Source organism: Ranitomeya imitator, chromosome 2 (assembly GCF_032444005.1).
Source record: "Ranitomeya imitator isolate aRanImi1 chromosome 2, aRanImi1.pri, whole genome shotgun sequence".
NCBI lineage: Eukaryota > Metazoa > Chordata > Amphibia > Anura > Dendrobatidae > Ranitomeya > Ranitomeya imitator.
This window is the reverse complement of record NC_091283.1, coordinates 573247342-573263762: the sequence shown is the minus strand read 5'-3', so window position 1 is coordinate 573263762 and position 16421 is coordinate 573247342. Positions and strand designations below refer to the sequence as shown.

The following is a 16421-nucleotide window of genomic DNA, read 5'->3' as shown; positions in this document are numbered from 1 at the left end:
TGTCTCATTTGTAACTTTTTTATAAAATATTTTTGATAACGCACTGCCTAATTTTTAATGGGATATACTATTATATGTTAGTTCTTCTCCATGCTCTAAAAACCGTACCCTAAGTCTTCTGAAGGGAAAACGCTACTGTTACTGTTGTGTTGGGTTAGCTTCGGACCCGTTTAATCGAAGCTGGTGGCAGCGAAAGTGCGCTGACTGTTGGATTATGCTGAAGCAACTGCGGGTTTGATAATTATTGTTCCTGCCTGAGTGGGAGTAGTTTACCGCGTCGCTGCAGCGTGCCCAATAGCCAGTACATAGCAGGCAGCCTTCCTGGCGACTAATTACCCAGGGTGCAGTACCTAATCTGACCTGAAAGTAAGGGGGCGCCAGAGAGCTGCAAGTGTTAAGTGGAACTGTAAGCGGGATATACATAAATCCCTGCAGTTTGTGGTATATTGAAAGCAGTGGGATACCTAGAATAAGCCCCTGCTGTAAGCAAGAGGCCAATAGCCTTGTGTGTGGTTTTTTATCACATCGTGGAGTGGAGGGATAACTAAGATAAGCCCCCCTACACATGTGATAGCCGTCTGTTGGCCTGAAGTCACCTCAATCCGTGACGTAGGGGTGACGGTCACGGTGGGAATCCTGACCCAGTGTTGACAGCGGTCAGGGAAATCGTGACAGAGGTGCACTGCGAATGTCAACAAACAAGGAAAAGAACTAGCTTGCATTGGCCGGGAATCGAACCCGGGCCTCCCGCGTGGCAGGCGAGAATTCTACCACTGAACCACCAATGCTTGGATGTGTCTTTTCTCTCTGTGGTGTCCACCAGTCCCAGGGTCTCTCTCTGTGGTGTCCACCAGTCCCAGGGTCTGATGGCCACCTTCGGCCGACTGGACCGCGTGCAGCTCCGCAGGGCCGGTGGTCGACGGAAGCCCGGCTAGCTCAGTCGGTAGAGCATGAGACTCTTAATCTCAGGGTCGTGGGTTTGAGCCCCACGTTGGGCGGTTTCTTATTGCCTCCTTTTACTGCTTGTGCTAACTCCTGTCAACCCAGATGGCCCCTTGTGAAATGCCCCTTCTGCTGCAAAACATGAGAAACTGCCTAGTCCTGGATGATGAAGGGAAGGCCCAAAAGGATGGGGAGCCAAAGAAGAGCAGCGTGAGCCCTGTGGTTTTTGAAAGTGTCTGCAGAGTCAATGATGAAACGAGGTGCACTGCGAATGTCAACAAACAAGGAAAAGAACTAGCTTGCATTGGCCGGGAATCGAACCCGGGCCTCCCGCGTGGCAGGCGAGAATTCTACCACTGAACCACCAATGCTTGGATGTGTCTTTTCTCTCTGTGGTGTCCACCAGTCCCAGGGTCTCTCTCTGTGGTGTCTACCAGTCCCAGGGTCTGATGGCCACCTTCGGCCGACTGGACCGCGTGCAGCTCCGCAGGGCCGGTGGTCGACGGAAGCCCGGCTAGCTCAGTCGGTAGAGCATGAGACTCTTAATCTCAGGGTCGTGGGTTCGAGCCCCACGTTGGGCGGTTTCTTATTGCCTCCTTTTACTGCTTGTGCTAACTCCTGTCAACCCAGATGGCCCCTTGTGAAATGCCCCTTCTGCTGCAAAACATGAGAAACTGCCTAGTCCTGGATGATGAAGGGAAGGCCCAAAAGGATGGGGAGCCAAAGAAGAGCAGCGTGAGCCCTGTGGTTTTTGAAAGTGTCTGCAGAGTCAATGATGAAACGAGGTTGTCACGATATGGTATGAAATATCATATAAGTTTAGTTGCTCTTCAGCTCATAAGGTGGGCTAAACCCCCCCTTCCCTAGCTGACTCTACTTGTTTCTCTCTGGGCTACAGACTGTATGCTAGAAGGGGGTTTTATTGCCTTGGGTCGTAAATTCCAGGCTCAGAGGAAAGTCCCTCACCCCTCCCACCTTCACCAGTCAGAACTGGAAAAATGGCTCCAAAAATTCATGAAAGATTCTTTGTTTAGTTTTTGTTAGATATTAGGCAACGATTTAAGCTAGAAATACGAAAATATATATTTTTATTCTCACTCGGTGTATCTACACAACCCGCGAAACACGAGCTTCTAACTCCATCTGGTAAAGAAGTAGGGATTTCTCTGGAAATATGTATCCCAGATAGGACATATTTGATCTCATTAGAATGCCCACGTTAATCTGAGATGAATGATGAGTTTGGTAGAACTATGGCGTGTTTTGTAGTGAAGTTATAGAAATTAGAAAGAATAGTTTAAAGTTTAGGCAGAATGTAGAGAGAGGAGGGTCTGGATAAGCCAGCCCTTCTGTGATGTCAAAGCCGGAAGGTATTAAGTTGTCGCAGGCTGCCCAGCTGAGTCTCTCTGCTAGATCTCTTCCTGACTGCTTGTCTCCTGAAGCCAGCAGCACGTCCAAATGAGCTGGGACATATGGAAAAACTCCACTAGCCTGGATGCTTGTCATGCTTTTAACATGTGAGTGTTATCTGTTCTCTTTTATTCCCTTTATGTTATAATTACCCATGTACATATTTGCAATTGTCTCATTTGTAACTTTTTTATAAAATATTTTTGATAACGCACTGCCTAATTTTTAATGGGATATACTATTATATGTTAGTTCTTCTCCATGCTCTAAAAACCGTACCCTAAGTCTTCTGAAGGGAAAACGCTACTGTTACTGTTGTGTTGGGTTAGCTTCGGACCCGTTTAATCGAAGCTGGTGGCAGCGAAAGTGCGCTGACTGTTGGATTATGCTGAAGCAACTGCGGGTTTGATAATTATTGTTCCTGCCTGAGTGGGAGTAGTTTACCGCGTCGCTGCAGCGTGCCCAACAGCCAGTACATAGCAGGCAGCCTTCCTGGCGACTAATTACCCAGGGTGCAGTACCTAATCTGACCTGAAAGTAAGGGGGCGCCAGAGAGCTGCAAGTGTTAAGTGGAACTGTAAGCGGGATATACATAAATCCCTGCAGTTTGTGGTATATTGAAAGCAGTGGGATACCTAGAATAAGCCCCTGCTGTAAGCAAGAGGCCAATAGCCTTGTGTGTGGTTTTTTATCACATCGTGGAGTGGAGGGATAACTAAGATAAGCCCCCCTACACATGTGATAGCCGTCTGTTGGCCTGAAGTCACCTCAATCCGTGACGTAGGGGTGACGGTCACGGTGGGAATCCTGACCCAGTGTTGACAGCGGTCAGGGAAATCGTGACAGAGGTGCACTGCGAATGTCAACAAACAAGGAAAAGAACTAGCTTGCATTGGCCGGGAATCGAACCCGGGCCTCCCGCGTGGCAGGCGAGAATTCTACCACTGAACCACCAATGCTTGGATGTGTCTTTTCTCTCTGTGGTGTCCACCAGTCCCAGGGTCTCTCTCTGTGGTGTCCACCAGTCCCAGGGTCTGATGGCCACCTTCGGCCGACTGGACCGCGTGCAGCTCCGCAGGGCCGGTGGTCGACGGAAGCCCGGCTAGCTCAGTCGGTAGAGCATGAGACTCTTAATCTCAGGGTCGTGGGTTCGAGCCCCACGTTGGGCGGTTTCTTATTGCCTCCTTTTACTGCTTGTGCTAACTCCTGTCAACCCAGATGGCCCCTTGTGAAATGCCCCTTCTGCTGCAAAACATGAGAAACTGCCTAGTCCTGGATGATGAAGGGAAGGCCCAAAAGGATGGGGAGCCAAAGAAGAGCAGCGTGAGCCCTGTGGTTTTTGAAAGTGTCTGCAGAGTCAATGATGAAACGAGGTGCACTGCGAATGTCAACAAACAAGGAAAAGAACTAGCTTGCATTGGCCGGGAATCGAACCCGGGCCTCCCGCGTGGCAGGCGAGAATTCTACCACTGAACCACCAATGCTTGGATGTGTCTTTTCTCTCTGTGGTGTCCACCAGTCCCAGGGTCTCTCTCTGTGGTGTCCACCAGTCCCAGGGTCTGATGGCCACCTTCGGCCGACTGGACCGCGTGCAGCTCCGCAGGGCCGGTGATCGACGGAAGCCCGGCTAGCTCAGTCGGTAGAGCATGAGACTCTTAATCTCAGGGTCGTGGGTTCGAGCCCCACGTTGGGCGGTTTCTTATTGCCTCCTTTTACTGCTTGTGCTAACTCCTGTCAACCCAGATGGCCCCTTGTGAAATGCCCCTTCTGCTGCAAAACATGAGAAACTGCCTAGTCCTGGATGATGAAGGGAAGGCCCAAAAGGATGGGGAGCCAAAGAAGAGCAGCGTGAGCCCTGTGGTTTTTGAAAGTGTCTGCAGAGTCAATGATGAAACGAGGTGCACTGCGAATGTCAACAAACAAGGAAAAGAACTAGCTTGCATTGGCCGGGAATCGAACCCGGGCCTCCCGCGTGGCAGGCGAGAATTCTACCACTGAACCACCAATGCTTGGATGTGTCTTTTCTCTCTGTGGTGTCCACCAGTCCCAGGGTCTCTCTCTGTGGTGTCCACCAGTCCCAGGGTCTGATGGCCACCTTCGGCCGACTGGACCGCGTGCAGCTCCGCAGGGCCGGTGGTCGACGGAAGCCCGGCTAGCTCAGTCGGTAGAGCATGAGACTCTTAATCTCAGGGTCGTGGGTTCGAGCCCCACGTTGGGCGGTTTCTTATTGCCTCCTTTTACTGCTTGTGCTAACTCCTGTCAACCCAGATGGCCCCTTGTGAAATGCCCCTTCTGCTGCAAAACATGAGAAACTGCCTAGTCCTGGATGATGAAGGGAAGGCCCAAAAGGATGGGGAGCCAAAGAAGAGCAGCGTGAGCCCTGTGGTTTTTGAAAGTGTCTGCAGAGTCAATGATGAAACGAGGTTGTCACGATATGGTATGAAATATCATATAAGTTTAGTTGCTCTTCAGCTCATAAGGTGGGCTAAACCCCCCCTTCCCTAGCTGACTCTACTTGTTTCTCTCTGGGCTACAGACTGTATGCTAGAAGGGGGTTTTATTGCCTTGGGTCGTAAATTCCAGGCTCAGAGGAAAGTCCCTCACCCCTCCCACCTTCACCAGTCAGAACTGGAAAAATGGCTCCAAAAATTCATGAAAGATTCTTTGTTTAGTTTTTGTTAGATATTAGGCAACGATTTAAGCTAGAAATGCGAAAATATATATTTTTATTCTCACTCGGTGTATCTACACAACCCGCGAAACACGAGCTTCTAACTCCATCTGGTAAAGAAGTAGGGATTTCTCTGGAAATATGTATCCCAGATAGGACATATTTGATCTCATTAGAATGCCCACGTTAATCTGAGATGAATGATGAGTTTGGTAGAACTATGGCGTGTTTTGTAGTGAAGTTATAGAAATTAGAAAGAATAGTTTAAAGTTTAGGCAGAATGTAGAGAGAGGAGGGTCTGGATAAGCCAGCCCTTCTGTGATGTCAAAGCCGGAAGGTATTAAGTTGTCGCAGGCTGCCCAGCTGAGTCTCTCTGCTAGATCTCTTCCTGACTGCTTGTCTCCTGAAGCCAGCAGCACGTCCAAATGAGCTGGGACATATGGAAAAACTCCACTAGCCTGGATGCTTGTCATGCTTTTAACATGTGAGTGTTATCTGTTCTCTTTTATTCCCTTTATGTTATAATTACCCATGTACATATTTGCAATTGTCTCATTTGTAACTTTTTTATAAAATATTTTTGATAACGCACTGCCTAATTTTTAATGGGATATACTATTATATGTTAGTTCTTCTCCATGCTCTAAAAACCGTACCCTAAGTCTTCTGAAGGGAAAACGCTACTGTTACTGTTGTGTTGGGTTAGCTTCGGACCCGTTTAATCGAAGCTGGTGGCAGCAAAAGTGCGCTGACTGTTGGATTATGCTGAAGCAACTGCGGGTTTGATAATTATTGTTCCTGCCTGAGTGGGAGTAGTTTACCGCGTCGCTGCAGCGTGCCCAATAGCCAGTACATAGCAGGCAGCCTTCCTGGCGACTAATTACCCAGGGTGCAGTACCTAATCTGACCTGAAAGTAAGGGGGCGCCAGAGAGCTGCAAGTGTTAAGTGGAACTGTAAGCGGGATATACATAAATCCCTGCAGTTTGTGGTATATTGAAAGCAGTGGGATACCTAGAATAAACCCCTGCTGTAAGCAAGAGGCCAATAGCCTTGTGTGTGGTTTTTTATCACATCGTGGAGTGGAGGGATAACTAAGATAAGCCCCCCTACACATGTGATAGCCGTCTGTTGGCCTGAAGTCACCTCAATCCGTGACGTAGGGGTGACGGTCACGGTGGGAATCCTGACCCAGTGTTGACAGCGGTCAGGGGAATCGTGACAGAGGTGCACTGCGAATGTCAACAAACAAGGAAAAGAACTAGCTTGCATTGGCCGGGAATCGAACCCGGGCCTCCCGCGTGGCAGGCGAGAATTCTACCACTGAACCACCAATGCTTGGATGTGTCTTTTCTCTCTGTGGTGTCCACCAGTCCCAGGGTCTCTCTCTGTGGTGTCCACCAGTCCCAGGGTCTGATGGCCACCTTCGGCCGACTGGACCGCGTGCAGCTCCGCAGGGCCGGTGATCGACGGAAGCCCGGCTATCTCAGTCGGTAGAGCATGAGACTCTTAATCTCAGGGTCGTGGGTTCGAGCCCCACGTTGGGCGGTTTCTTATTGCCTCCTTTTACTGCTTGTGCTAACTCCTGTCAACCCAGATGGCCCCTTGTGAAATGCCCCTTCTGCTGCAAAACATGAGAAACTGCCTAGTCCTGGATGATGAAGGGAAGGCCCAAAAGGATGGGGAGCCAAAGAAGAGCAGCGTGAGCCCTGTGGTTTTTGAAAGTGTCTGCAGAGTCAATGATGAAACGAGGTGCACTGCGAATGTCAACAAACAAGGAAAAGAACTAGCTTGCATTGGCCGGGAATCGAACCCGGGCCTCCCGCGTGGCAGGCGAGAATTCTACCACTGAACCACCAATGCTTGGATGTGTCTTTTCTCTCTGTGGTGTCCACCAGTCCCAGGGTCTCTCTCTGTGGTGTCCACCAGTCCCAGGGTCTGATGGCCACCTTCGGCCGACTGGACCGCGTGCAGCTCCGCAGGGCCGGTGGTCGACGGAAGCCCGGCTAGCTCAGTCGGTAGAGCATGAGACTCTTAATCTCAGGGTCGTGGGTTCGAGCCCCACGTTGGGCGGTTTCTTATTGCCTCCTTTTACTGCTTGTGCTAACTCCTGTCAACCCAGATGGCCCCTTGTGAAATGCCCCTTCTGCTGCAAAACATGAGAAACTGCCTAGTCCTGGATGATGAAGGGAAGGCCCAAAAGGATGGGGAGCCAAAGAAGAGCAGCGTGAGCCCTGTGGTTTTTGAAAATGTCTGCAGAGTCAATGATGAAACGAGGTTGTCACGATATGGTATGAAATATCATATAAGTTTAGTTGCTCTTCAGCTCATAAGGTGGGCTAAACCCCCCCTTCCCTAGCTGACTCTACTTGTTTCTCTCTGGGCTACAGACTGTATGCTAGAAGGGGGTTTTATTGCCTTGGGTCGTAAATTCCAGGCTCAGAGGAAAGTCCCTCACCCCTCCCACCTTCTCCAGTCAGAACTGGAAAAATGGCTCCAAAAATTCATGAAAGATTCTTTGTTTAGTTTTTGTTAGATATTAGGCAACGATTTAAGCTAGAAATACGAAAATATATATTTTTATTCTCACTCGGTGTATCTACACAACCCGCGAAACACGAGCTTCTAACTCCATCTGGTAAAGAAGTAGGGATTTCTCTGGAAATATGTATCCCAGATAGGACATATTTGATCTCATTAGAATGCCCACGTTAATCTGAGATGAATGATGAGTTTGGTAGAACTATGGCGTGTTTTGTAGTGAAGTTATAGAAATTAGAAAGAATAGTTTAAAGTTTAGGCAGAATGTAGAGAGAGGAGGGTCTGGATAAGCCAGCCCTTCTGTGATGTCAAAGCCGGAAGGTATTAAGTTGTCGCAGGCTGCCCAGCTGAGTCTCTCTGCTAGATCTCTTCCTGACTGCTTGTCTCCTGAAGCCAGCAGCACGTCCAAATGAGCTGGGACATATGGAAAAACTCCACTAGCCTGGATGCTTGTCATGCTTTTAACATGTGAGTGTTATCTGTTCTCTTTTATTCCCTTTATGTTATAATTACCCATGTACATATTTGCAATTGTCTCATTTGTAACTTTTTTATAAAATATTTTTGATAACGCACTGCCTAATTTTTAATGGGATATACTATTATATGTTAGTTCTTCTCCATGCTCTAAAAACCGTACCCTAAGTCTTCTGAAGGGAAAACGCTACTGTTACTGTTGTGTTGGGTTAGCTTCGGACCCGTTTAATCGAAGCTGGTGGCAGCGAAAGTGCGCTGACTGTTGGATTATGCTGAAGCAACTGCGGGTTTGATAATTATTGTTCCTGCCTGAGTGGGAGTAGTTTACCGCGTCGCTGCAGCGTGCCCAATAGCCAGTACATAGCAGGCAGCCTTCCTGGCGACTAATTACCCAGGGTGCAGTACCTAATCTGACCTGAAAGTAAGGGGGCGCCAGAGAGCTGCAAGTGTTAAGTGGAACTGTAAGCGGGATATACATAAATCCCTGCAGTTTGTGGTATATTGAAAGCAGTGGGATACCTAGAATAAGCCCCTGCTGTAAGCAAGAGGCCAATAGCCTTGTGTGTGGTTTTTTATCACATCGTGGAGTGGAGGGATAACTAAGATAAGCCCCCCTACACATGTGATAGCCGTCTGTTGGCCTGAAGTCACCTCAATCCGTGACGTAGGGGTGACGGTCACGGTGGGAATCCTGACCCAGTGTTGACAGCGGTCAGGGAAATCGTGACAGAGGTGCACTGCGAATGTCAACAAACAAGGAAAAGAACTAGCTTGCATTGGCCGGGAATCGAACCCGGGCCTCCCGCGTGGCAGGCGAGAATTCTACCACTGAACCACCAATGCTTGGATGTGTCTTTTCTCTCTGTGGTGTCCACCAGTCCCAGGGTCTCTCTCTGTGGTGTCCACCAGTCCCAGGGTCTGATGGCCACCTTCGGCCGACTGGACCGCGTGCAGCTCCGCAGGGCCGGTGGTCGACGGAAGCCCGGCTAGCTCAGTCGGTAGAGCATGAGACTCTTAATCTCAGGGTCGTGGGTTCGAGCCCCACGTTGGGCGGTTTCTTATTGCCTCCTTTTACTGCTTGTGCTAACTCCTGTCAACCCAGATGGCCCCTTGTGAAATGCCCCTTCTGCTGCAAAACATGAGAAACTGCCTAGTCCTGGATGATGAAGGGAAGGCCCAAAAGGATGGGGAGCCAAAGAAGAGCAGCGTGAGCCCTGTGGTTTTTGAAAGTGTCTGCAGAGTCAATGATGAAACGAGGTGCACTGCGAATGTCAACAAACAAGGAAAAGAACTAGCTTGCATTGGCCGGGAATCGAACCCGGGCCTCCCGCGTGGCAGGCGAGAATTCTACCACTGAACCACCAATGCTTGGATGTGTCTTTTCTCTCTGTGGTGTCCACCAGTCCCAGGGTCTCTCTCTGTGGTGTCCACCAGTCCCAGGGTCTGATGGCCACCTTCGGCCGACTGGACCGCGTGCAGCTCCGCAGGGCCGGTGATCGACGGAAGCCCGGCTAGCTCAGTCGGTAGAGCATGAGACTCTTAATCTCAGGGTCGTGGGTTCGAGCCCCACGTTGGGCGGTTTCTTATTGCCTCCTTTTACTGCTTGTGCTAACTCCTGTCAACCCAGATGGCCCCTTGTGAAATGCCCCTTCTGCTGCAAAACATGAGAAACTGCCTAGTCCTGGATGATGAAGGGAAGGCCCAAAAGGATGGGGAGCCAAAGAAGAGCAGCGTGAGCCCTGTGGTTTTTGAAAGTGTCTGCAGAGTCAATGATGAAACGAGGTGCACTGCGAATGTCAACAAACAAGGAAAAGAACTAGCTTGCATTGGCCGGGAATCGAACCCGGGCCTCCCGCGTGGCAGGCGAGAATTCTACCACTGAACCACCAATGCTTGGATGTGTCTTTTCTCTCTGTGGTGTCCACCAGTCCCAGGGTCTCTCTCTGTGGTGTCCACCAGTCCCAGGGTCTGATGGCCACCTTCGGCCGACTGGACCGCGTGCAGCTCCGCAGGGCCGGTGGTCGACGGAAGCCCGGCTAGCTCAGTCGGTAGAGCATGAGACTCTTAATCTCAGGGTCGTGGGTTCGAGCCCCACGTTGGGCGGTTTCTTATTGCCTCCTTTTACTGCTTGTGCTAACTCCTGTCAACCCAGATGGCCCCTTGTGAAATGCCCCTTCTGCTGCAAAACATGAGAAACTGCCTAGTCTTGGATGATGAAGGGAAGGCCCAAAAGGATGGGGAGCCAAAGAAGAGCAGCGTGAGCCCTGTGGTTTTTGAAAATGTCTGCAGAGTCAATGATGAAACGAGGTTGTCACGATATGGTATGAAATATCATATAAGTTTAGTTGCTCTTCAGCTCATAAGGTGGGCTAAACCCCCCCTTCCCTAGCTGACTCTACTTGTTTCTCTCTGGGCTACAGACTGTATGCTAGAAGGGGGTTTTATTGCCTTGGGTCGTAAATTCCAGGCTCAGAGGAAAGTCCCTCACCCCTCCCACCTTCTCCAGTCAGAACTGGAAAAATGGCTCCAAAAATTCATGAAAGATTCTTTGTTTAGTTTTTGTTAGATATTAGGCAACGATTTAAGCTAGAAATACGAAAATATATATTTTTATTCTCACTCGGTGTATCTACACAACCCGCGAAACACGAGCTTCTAACTCCATCTGGTAAAGAAGTAGGGATTTCTCTGGAAATATGTATCCCAGATAGGACATATTTGATCTCATTAGAATGCCCACGTTAATCTGAGATGAATGATGAGTTTGGTAGAACTATGGCGTGTTTTGTAGTGAAGTTATAGAAATTAGAAAGAATAGTTTAAAGTTTAGGCAGAATGTAGAGAGAGGAGGGTCTGGATAAGCCAGCCCTTCTGTGATGTCAAAGCCGGAAGGTATTAAGTTGTCGCAGGCTGCCCAGCTGAGTCTCTCTGCTAGATCTCTTCCTGACTGCTTGTCTCCTGAAGCCAGCAGCACGTCCAAATGAGCTGGGACATATGGAAAAACTCCACTAGCCTGGATGCTTGTCATGCTTTTAACATGTGAGTGTTATCTGTTCTCTTTTATTCCCTTTATGTTATAATTACCCATGTACATATTTGCAATTGTCTCATTTGTAACTTTTTTATAAAATATTTTTGATAACGCACTGCCTAATTTTTAATGGGATATACTATTATATGTTAGTTCTTCTCCATGCTCTAAAAACCGTACCCTAAGTCTTCTGAAGGGAAAACGCTACTGTTACTGTTGTGTTGGGTTAGCTTCGGACCCGTTTAATCGAAGCTGGTGGCAGCGAAAGTGCGCTGACTGTTGGATTATGCTGAAGCAACTGCGGGTTTGATAATTATTGTTCCTGCCTGAGTGGGAGTAGTTTACCGCGTCGCTGCAGCGTGCCCAATAGCCAGTACATAGCAGGCAGCCTTCCTGGCGACTAATTACCCAGGGTGCAGTACCTAATCTGACCTGAAAGTAAGGGGGCGCCAGAGAGCTGCAAGTGTTAAGTGGAACTGTAAGCGGGATATACATAAATCCCTGCAGTTTGTGGTATATTGAAAGCAGTGGGATACCTAGAATAAGCCCCTGCTGTAAGCAAGAGGCCAATAGCCTTGTGTGTGGTTTTTTATCACATCGTGGAGTGGAGGGATAACTAAGATAAGCCCCCCTACACATGTGATAGCCGTCTGTTGGCCTGAAGTCACCTCAATCCGTGACGTAGGGGTGACGGTCACGGTGGGAATCCTGACCCAGTGTTGACAGCGGTCAGGGGAATCGTGACAGAGGTGCACTGCGAATGTCAACAAACAAGGAAAAGAACTAGCTTGCATTGGCCGGGAATCGAACCCGGGCCTCCCGCGTGGCAGGCGAGAATTCTACCACTGAACCACCAATGCTTGGATGTGTCTTTTCTCTCTGTGGTGTCCACCAGTCCCAGGGTCTCTCTCTGTGGTGTCCACCAGTCCCAGGGTCTGATGGCCACCTTCGGCCGACTGGACCGCGTGCAGCTCCGCAAGGCCGGTGGTCGACGGAAGCCCGGCTAGCTCAGTCGGTAGAGCATGAGACTCTTAATCTCAGGGTCGTGGGTTCGAGCCCCACGTTGGGCGGTTTCTTATTGCCTCCTTTTACTGCTTGTGCTAACTCCTGTCAACCCAGATGGCCCCTTGTGAAATGCCCCTTCTGCTGCAAAACATGAGAAACTGCCTAGTCCTGGATGATGAAGGGAAGGCCCAAAAGGATGGGGAGCCAAAGAAGAGCAGCGTGAGCCCTGTGGTTTTTGAAAGTGTCTGCAGAGTCAATGATGAAACGAGGTGCACTGCGAATGTCAACAAACAAGGAAAAGAACTAGCTTGCATTGGCCGGGAATCGAACCCGGGCCTCCCGCGTGGCAGGCGAGAATTCTACCACTGAACCACCAATGCTTGGATGTGTCTTTTCTCTCTGTGGTGTCCACCAGTCCCAGGGTCTCTCTCTGTGGTGTCCACCAGTCCCAGGGTCTGATGGCCACCTTCGGCCGACTGGACCGCGTGCAGCTCCGCAGGGCCGGTGGTCGACGGAAGCCCGGCTAGCTCAGTCGGTAGAGCATGAGACTCTTAATCTCAGGGTCGTGGGTTCGAGCCCCACGTTGGGCGGTTTCTTATTGCCTCCTTTTACTGCTTGTGCTAACTCCTGTCAACCCAGATGGCCCCTTGTGAAATGCCCCTTCTGCTGCAAAACATGAGAAACTGCCTAGTCCTGGATGATGAAGGGAAGGCCCAAAAGGATGGGGAGCCAAAGAAGAGCAGCGTGAGCCCTGTGGTTTTTGAAAGTGTCTGCAGAGTCAATGATGAAACGAGGTGCACTGCGAATGTCAACAAACAAGGAAAAGAACTAGCTTGCATTGGCCGGGAATCGAACCCGGGCCTCCCGCGTGGCAGGCGAGAATTCTACCACTGAACCACCAATGCTTGGATGTGACTTTTCTCTCTGTGGTGTCCACCAGTCCCAGGGTCTCTCTCTGTGGTGTCCACCAGTCCCAGGGTCTGATGGCCACCTTCGGCCGACTGGACCGCGTGCAGCTCCGCAGGGCCGGTGGTCGACGGAAGCCCGGCTAGCTCAGTCGGTAGAGCATGAGACTCTTAATCTCAGGGTCGTGGGTTCGAGCCCCACGTTGGGCGGTTTCTTATTGCCTCCTTTTACTGCTTGTGCTAACTCCTGTCAACCCAGATGGCCCCTTGTGAAATGCCCCTTCTGCTGCAAAACATGAGAAATTGCCTAGTCCTGGATGATGAAGGGAAGGCCCAAAAGGATGGGGAGCCAAAGAAGAGCAGCGTGAGCCCTGTGGTTTTTGAAAGTGTCTGCAGAGTCAATGATGAAACGAGGTTGTCACGATATGGTATGAAATATCATATAAGTTTAGTTGCTCTTCAGCTCATAAGGTGGGCTAAACCCCCCCTTCCCTAGCTGACTCTACTTGTTTCTCTCTGGGCTACAGACTGTATGCTAGAAGGGGGTTTTATTGCCTTGGGTCGTAAATTCCAGGCTCAGAGGAAAGTCCCTCACCCCTCCCACCTTCACCAGTCAGAACTGGAAAAATAGCTCCAAAAATTCATGAAAGATTCTTTGTTTAGTTTTTGTTAGATATTAGGCAACGATTTAAGCTAGAAATACGAAAATATATATTTTTATTCTCACTCGGTGTATCTACACAACCCGCGAAACACGAGCTTCTAACTCCATCTGGTAAAGAAGTAGGGATTTCTCTGGAAATATGTATCCCAGATAGGACATATTTGATCTCATTAGAATGCCCACGTTAATCTGAGATGAATGATGAGTTTGGTAGAACTATGGCGTGTTTTGTAGTGAAGTTATAGAAATTAGAAAGAATAGTTTAAAGTTTAGGCAGAATGTAGAGAGAGGAGGGTCTGGATAAGCCAGCCCTTCTGTGATGTCAAAGCCGGAAGGTATTAAGTTGTCGCAGGCTGCCCAGCTGAGTCTCTCTGCTAGATCTCTTCCTGACTGCTTGTCTCCTGAAGCCAGCAGCACGTCCAAATGAGCTGGGACATATGGAAAAACTCCACTAGCCTGGATGCTTGTCATGCTTTTAACATGTGAGTGTTATCTGTTCTCTTTTATTCCCTTTATGTTATAATTACCCATGTACATATTTGCAATTGTCTCATTTGTAACTTTTTTATAAAATATTTTTGATAACGCAATGCCTAATTTTTAATGGGATATACTATTATATGTTAGTTCTTCTCCATGCTCTAAAAACCGTACCCTAAGTCTTCTGAAGGGAAAACGCTACTGTTACTGTTGTGTTGGGTTAGCTTCGGACCCGTTTAATCGAAGCTGGTGGCAGCGAAAGTGCGCTGACTGTTGGATTATGCTGAAGCAACTGCGGGTTTGATAATTATTGTTCCTGCCTGAGTGGGAGTAGTTTACCGCGTCGCTGCAGCGTGCCCAATAGCCAGTACATAGCAGGCAGCCTTCCTGGCGACTAATTACCCAGGGTGCAGTACCTAATCTGACCTGAAAGTAAGGGGGCGCCAGAGAGCTGCAAGTGTTAAGTGGAACTGTAAGCGGGATATACATAAATCCCTGCAGTTTGTGGTATATTGAAAGCAGTGGGATACCTAGAATAAGCCCCTGCTGTAAGCAAGAGGCCAATAGCCTTGTGTGTGGTTTTTTATCACATCGTGGAGTGGAGGGATAACTAAGATAAGCCCCCCTACACATGTGATAGCCGTCTGTTGGCCTGAAGTCACCTCAATCCGTGACGTAGGGGTGACGGTCACGGTGGGAATCCTGACCCAGTGTTGACAGCGGTCAGGGGAATCGTGACAGAGGTGCACTGCGAATGTCAACAAACAAGGAAAAGAACTAGCTTGCATTGGCCGGGAATCGAACCCGGGCCTCCCGCGTGGCAGGCGAGAATTCTACCACTGAACCACCAATGCTTGGATGTGTCTTTTCTCTCTGTGGTGTCCACCAGTCCCAGGGTCTCTCTCTGTGGTGTCCACCAGTCCCAGGGTCTGATGGCCACCTTCGGCCGACTGGACCGCGTGCAGCTCCGCAGGGCCGGTGGTCGACGGAAGCCCGGCTAGCTCAGTCGGTAGAGCATGAGACTCTTAATCTCAGGGTCGTGGGTTCGAGCCCCACGTTGGGCGGTTTCTTATTGCCTCCTTTTACTGCTTGTGCTAACTCCTGTCAACCCAGATGGCCCCTTGTGAAATGCCCCTTCTGCTGCAAAACATGAGAAACTGCCTAGTCCTGGATGATGAAGGGAAGGCCCAAAAGGATGGGGAGCCAAAGAAGAGCAGCGTGAGCCCTGTGGTTTTTGAAAGTGTCTGCAGAGTCAATGATGAAACGAGGTGCACTGCGAATGTCAACAAACAAGGAAAAGAACTAGCTTGCATTGGCCGGGAATCGAACCCGGGCCTCCCGCGTGGCAGGCGAGAATTCTACCACTGAACCACCAATGCTTGGATGTGTCTTTTCTCTCTGTGGTGTCCACCAGTCCCAGGGTCTCTCTCTGTGGTGTCCACCAGTCCCAGGGTCTGATGGCCACCTTCGGCCGACTGGACCGCGTGCAGCTCCGCAGGGCCGGTGGTCGACGGAAGCCCGGCTAGCTCAGTCGGTAGAGCATGAGACTCTTAATCTCAGGGTCGTGGGTTCGAGCCCCACGTTGGGCGGTTTCTTATTGCCTCCTTTTACTGCTTGTGCTAACTCCTGTCAACCCAGATGGCCCCTTGTGAAATGCCCCTTCTGCTGCAAAACATGAGAAACTGCCTAGTCCTGGATGATGAAGGGAAGGCCCAAAAGGATGGGGAGCCAAAGAAGAGCAGCGTGAGCCCTGTGGTTTTTGAAAGTGTCTGCAGAGTCAATGATGAAACGAGGTGCACTGCGAATGTCAACAAACAAGGAAAAGAACTAGCTTGCATTGGCCGGGAATCGAACCCGGGCCTCCCGCGTGGCAGGCGAGAATTCTACCACTGAACCACCAATGCTTGGATGTGTCTTTTCTCTCTGTGGTGTCCACCAGTCCCAGGGTCTCTCTCTGTGGTGTCCACCAGTCCCAGGGTCTGATGGCCACCTTCGGCCGACTGGACCGCGTGCAGCTCCGCAGGGCCGGTGGTCGACGGAAGCCCGGCTAGCTCAGTCGGTAGAGCATGAGACTCTTAATCTCAGGGTCGTGGGTTCGAGCCCCACGTTGGGCGGTTTCTTATTGCCTCCTTTTACTGCTTGTGCTAACTCCTGTCAACCCAGATGGCCCCTTGTGAAATGCCCCTTCTGCTGCAAAACATGAGAAACTGCCTAGTCCTGGATGATGAAGGGAAGGCCCAAAAGGATGGGGAGCCAAAGAAGAGCAGCGTGAGCCCTGTGGTTTTTGAAAGTGTCTG

At 49.9% G+C, this 16421-nt stretch overlaps 31 non-coding genes across 31 annotated transcripts; 15 read left to right on the top strand and 16 right to left on the bottom strand.

Annotated features, from left to right (window-relative positions):
• Positions 1–717: 717 nt before the first annotated feature.
• TRNAG-GCC (transfer RNA glycine (anticodon GCC)) lies at positions 718–788 on the bottom strand. The gene has a single exon. It is a non-coding gene; the product is annotated as a tRNA-Gly (tRNA).
• A 137-nt stretch (positions 789–925) lies between these two features.
• Positions 926–998, top strand: TRNAK-CUU (transfer RNA lysine (anticodon CUU)). Its single transcript has one exon. It is a non-coding gene; the product is annotated as a tRNA-Lys (tRNA).
• A 244-nt stretch (positions 999–1242) lies between these two features.
• On the bottom strand, positions 1243–1313 carry TRNAG-GCC (transfer RNA glycine (anticodon GCC)). Its single transcript has one exon. It is a non-coding gene; the product is annotated as a tRNA-Gly (tRNA).
• A 137-nt stretch (positions 1314–1450) lies between these two features.
• Positions 1451–1523, top strand: TRNAK-CUU (transfer RNA lysine (anticodon CUU)). Its single transcript has one exon. It is a non-coding gene; the product is annotated as a tRNA-Lys (tRNA).
• Positions 1524–3240: 1717 nt separating this feature from the next.
• On the bottom strand, positions 3241–3311 carry TRNAG-GCC (transfer RNA glycine (anticodon GCC)). Its single transcript has one exon. It is a non-coding gene; the product is annotated as a tRNA-Gly (tRNA).
• Positions 3312–3448: 137 nt separating this feature from the next.
• Positions 3449–3521, top strand: TRNAK-CUU (transfer RNA lysine (anticodon CUU)). The gene has a single exon. It is a non-coding gene; the product is annotated as a tRNA-Lys (tRNA).
• Positions 3522–3765: 244 nt separating this feature from the next.
• On the bottom strand, positions 3766–3836 carry TRNAG-GCC (transfer RNA glycine (anticodon GCC)). The gene has a single exon. It is a non-coding gene; the product is annotated as a tRNA-Gly (tRNA).
• A 137-nt stretch (positions 3837–3973) lies between these two features.
• TRNAK-CUU (transfer RNA lysine (anticodon CUU)) lies at positions 3974–4046 on the top strand. The gene has a single exon. It is a non-coding gene; the product is annotated as a tRNA-Lys (tRNA).
• A 244-nt stretch (positions 4047–4290) lies between these two features.
• Positions 4291–4361, bottom strand: TRNAG-GCC (transfer RNA glycine (anticodon GCC)). Its single transcript has one exon. It is a non-coding gene; the product is annotated as a tRNA-Gly (tRNA).
• A 137-nt stretch (positions 4362–4498) lies between these two features.
• TRNAK-CUU (transfer RNA lysine (anticodon CUU)) lies at positions 4499–4571 on the top strand. The gene has a single exon. It is a non-coding gene; the product is annotated as a tRNA-Lys (tRNA).
• Positions 4572–6288: 1717 nt separating this feature from the next.
• On the bottom strand, positions 6289–6359 carry TRNAG-GCC (transfer RNA glycine (anticodon GCC)). Its single transcript has one exon. It is a non-coding gene; the product is annotated as a tRNA-Gly (tRNA).
• A 454-nt stretch (positions 6360–6813) lies between these two features.
• TRNAG-GCC (transfer RNA glycine (anticodon GCC)) lies at positions 6814–6884 on the bottom strand. The gene has a single exon. It is a non-coding gene; the product is annotated as a tRNA-Gly (tRNA).
• Positions 6885–7021: 137 nt separating this feature from the next.
• TRNAK-CUU (transfer RNA lysine (anticodon CUU)) lies at positions 7022–7094 on the top strand. The gene has a single exon. It is a non-coding gene; the product is annotated as a tRNA-Lys (tRNA).
• A 1717-nt stretch (positions 7095–8811) lies between these two features.
• On the bottom strand, positions 8812–8882 carry TRNAG-GCC (transfer RNA glycine (anticodon GCC)). The gene has a single exon. It is a non-coding gene; the product is annotated as a tRNA-Gly (tRNA).
• A 137-nt stretch (positions 8883–9019) lies between these two features.
• TRNAK-CUU (transfer RNA lysine (anticodon CUU)) lies at positions 9020–9092 on the top strand. The gene has a single exon. It is a non-coding gene; the product is annotated as a tRNA-Lys (tRNA).
• Positions 9093–9336: 244 nt separating this feature from the next.
• On the bottom strand, positions 9337–9407 carry TRNAG-GCC (transfer RNA glycine (anticodon GCC)). Its single transcript has one exon. It is a non-coding gene; the product is annotated as a tRNA-Gly (tRNA).
• A 137-nt stretch (positions 9408–9544) lies between these two features.
• TRNAK-CUU (transfer RNA lysine (anticodon CUU)) lies at positions 9545–9617 on the top strand. The gene has a single exon. It is a non-coding gene; the product is annotated as a tRNA-Lys (tRNA).
• A 244-nt stretch (positions 9618–9861) lies between these two features.
• On the bottom strand, positions 9862–9932 carry TRNAG-GCC (transfer RNA glycine (anticodon GCC)). Its single transcript has one exon. It is a non-coding gene; the product is annotated as a tRNA-Gly (tRNA).
• A 137-nt stretch (positions 9933–10069) lies between these two features.
• On the top strand, positions 10070–10142 carry TRNAK-CUU (transfer RNA lysine (anticodon CUU)). Its single transcript has one exon. It is a non-coding gene; the product is annotated as a tRNA-Lys (tRNA).
• A 1717-nt stretch (positions 10143–11859) lies between these two features.
• On the bottom strand, positions 11860–11930 carry TRNAG-GCC (transfer RNA glycine (anticodon GCC)). The gene has a single exon. It is a non-coding gene; the product is annotated as a tRNA-Gly (tRNA).
• A 137-nt stretch (positions 11931–12067) lies between these two features.
• Positions 12068–12140, top strand: TRNAK-CUU (transfer RNA lysine (anticodon CUU)). Its single transcript has one exon. It is a non-coding gene; the product is annotated as a tRNA-Lys (tRNA).
• A 244-nt stretch (positions 12141–12384) lies between these two features.
• TRNAG-GCC (transfer RNA glycine (anticodon GCC)) lies at positions 12385–12455 on the bottom strand. Its single transcript has one exon. It is a non-coding gene; the product is annotated as a tRNA-Gly (tRNA).
• A 137-nt stretch (positions 12456–12592) lies between these two features.
• On the top strand, positions 12593–12665 carry TRNAK-CUU (transfer RNA lysine (anticodon CUU)). The gene has a single exon. It is a non-coding gene; the product is annotated as a tRNA-Lys (tRNA).
• Positions 12666–12909: 244 nt separating this feature from the next.
• On the bottom strand, positions 12910–12980 carry TRNAG-GCC (transfer RNA glycine (anticodon GCC)). Its single transcript has one exon. It is a non-coding gene; the product is annotated as a tRNA-Gly (tRNA).
• Positions 12981–13117: 137 nt separating this feature from the next.
• On the top strand, positions 13118–13190 carry TRNAK-CUU (transfer RNA lysine (anticodon CUU)). Its single transcript has one exon. It is a non-coding gene; the product is annotated as a tRNA-Lys (tRNA).
• A 1717-nt stretch (positions 13191–14907) lies between these two features.
• Positions 14908–14978, bottom strand: TRNAG-GCC (transfer RNA glycine (anticodon GCC)). The gene has a single exon. It is a non-coding gene; the product is annotated as a tRNA-Gly (tRNA).
• Positions 14979–15115: 137 nt separating this feature from the next.
• TRNAK-CUU (transfer RNA lysine (anticodon CUU)) lies at positions 15116–15188 on the top strand. The gene has a single exon. It is a non-coding gene; the product is annotated as a tRNA-Lys (tRNA).
• A 244-nt stretch (positions 15189–15432) lies between these two features.
• TRNAG-GCC (transfer RNA glycine (anticodon GCC)) lies at positions 15433–15503 on the bottom strand. Its single transcript has one exon. It is a non-coding gene; the product is annotated as a tRNA-Gly (tRNA).
• A 137-nt stretch (positions 15504–15640) lies between these two features.
• Positions 15641–15713, top strand: TRNAK-CUU (transfer RNA lysine (anticodon CUU)). The gene has a single exon. It is a non-coding gene; the product is annotated as a tRNA-Lys (tRNA).
• Positions 15714–15957: 244 nt separating this feature from the next.
• On the bottom strand, positions 15958–16028 carry TRNAG-GCC (transfer RNA glycine (anticodon GCC)). The gene has a single exon. It is a non-coding gene; the product is annotated as a tRNA-Gly (tRNA).
• A 137-nt stretch (positions 16029–16165) lies between these two features.
• TRNAK-CUU (transfer RNA lysine (anticodon CUU)) lies at positions 16166–16238 on the top strand. The gene has a single exon. It is a non-coding gene; the product is annotated as a tRNA-Lys (tRNA).
• The last annotated feature ends 183 nt before the right edge of the window (positions 16239–16421 follow it).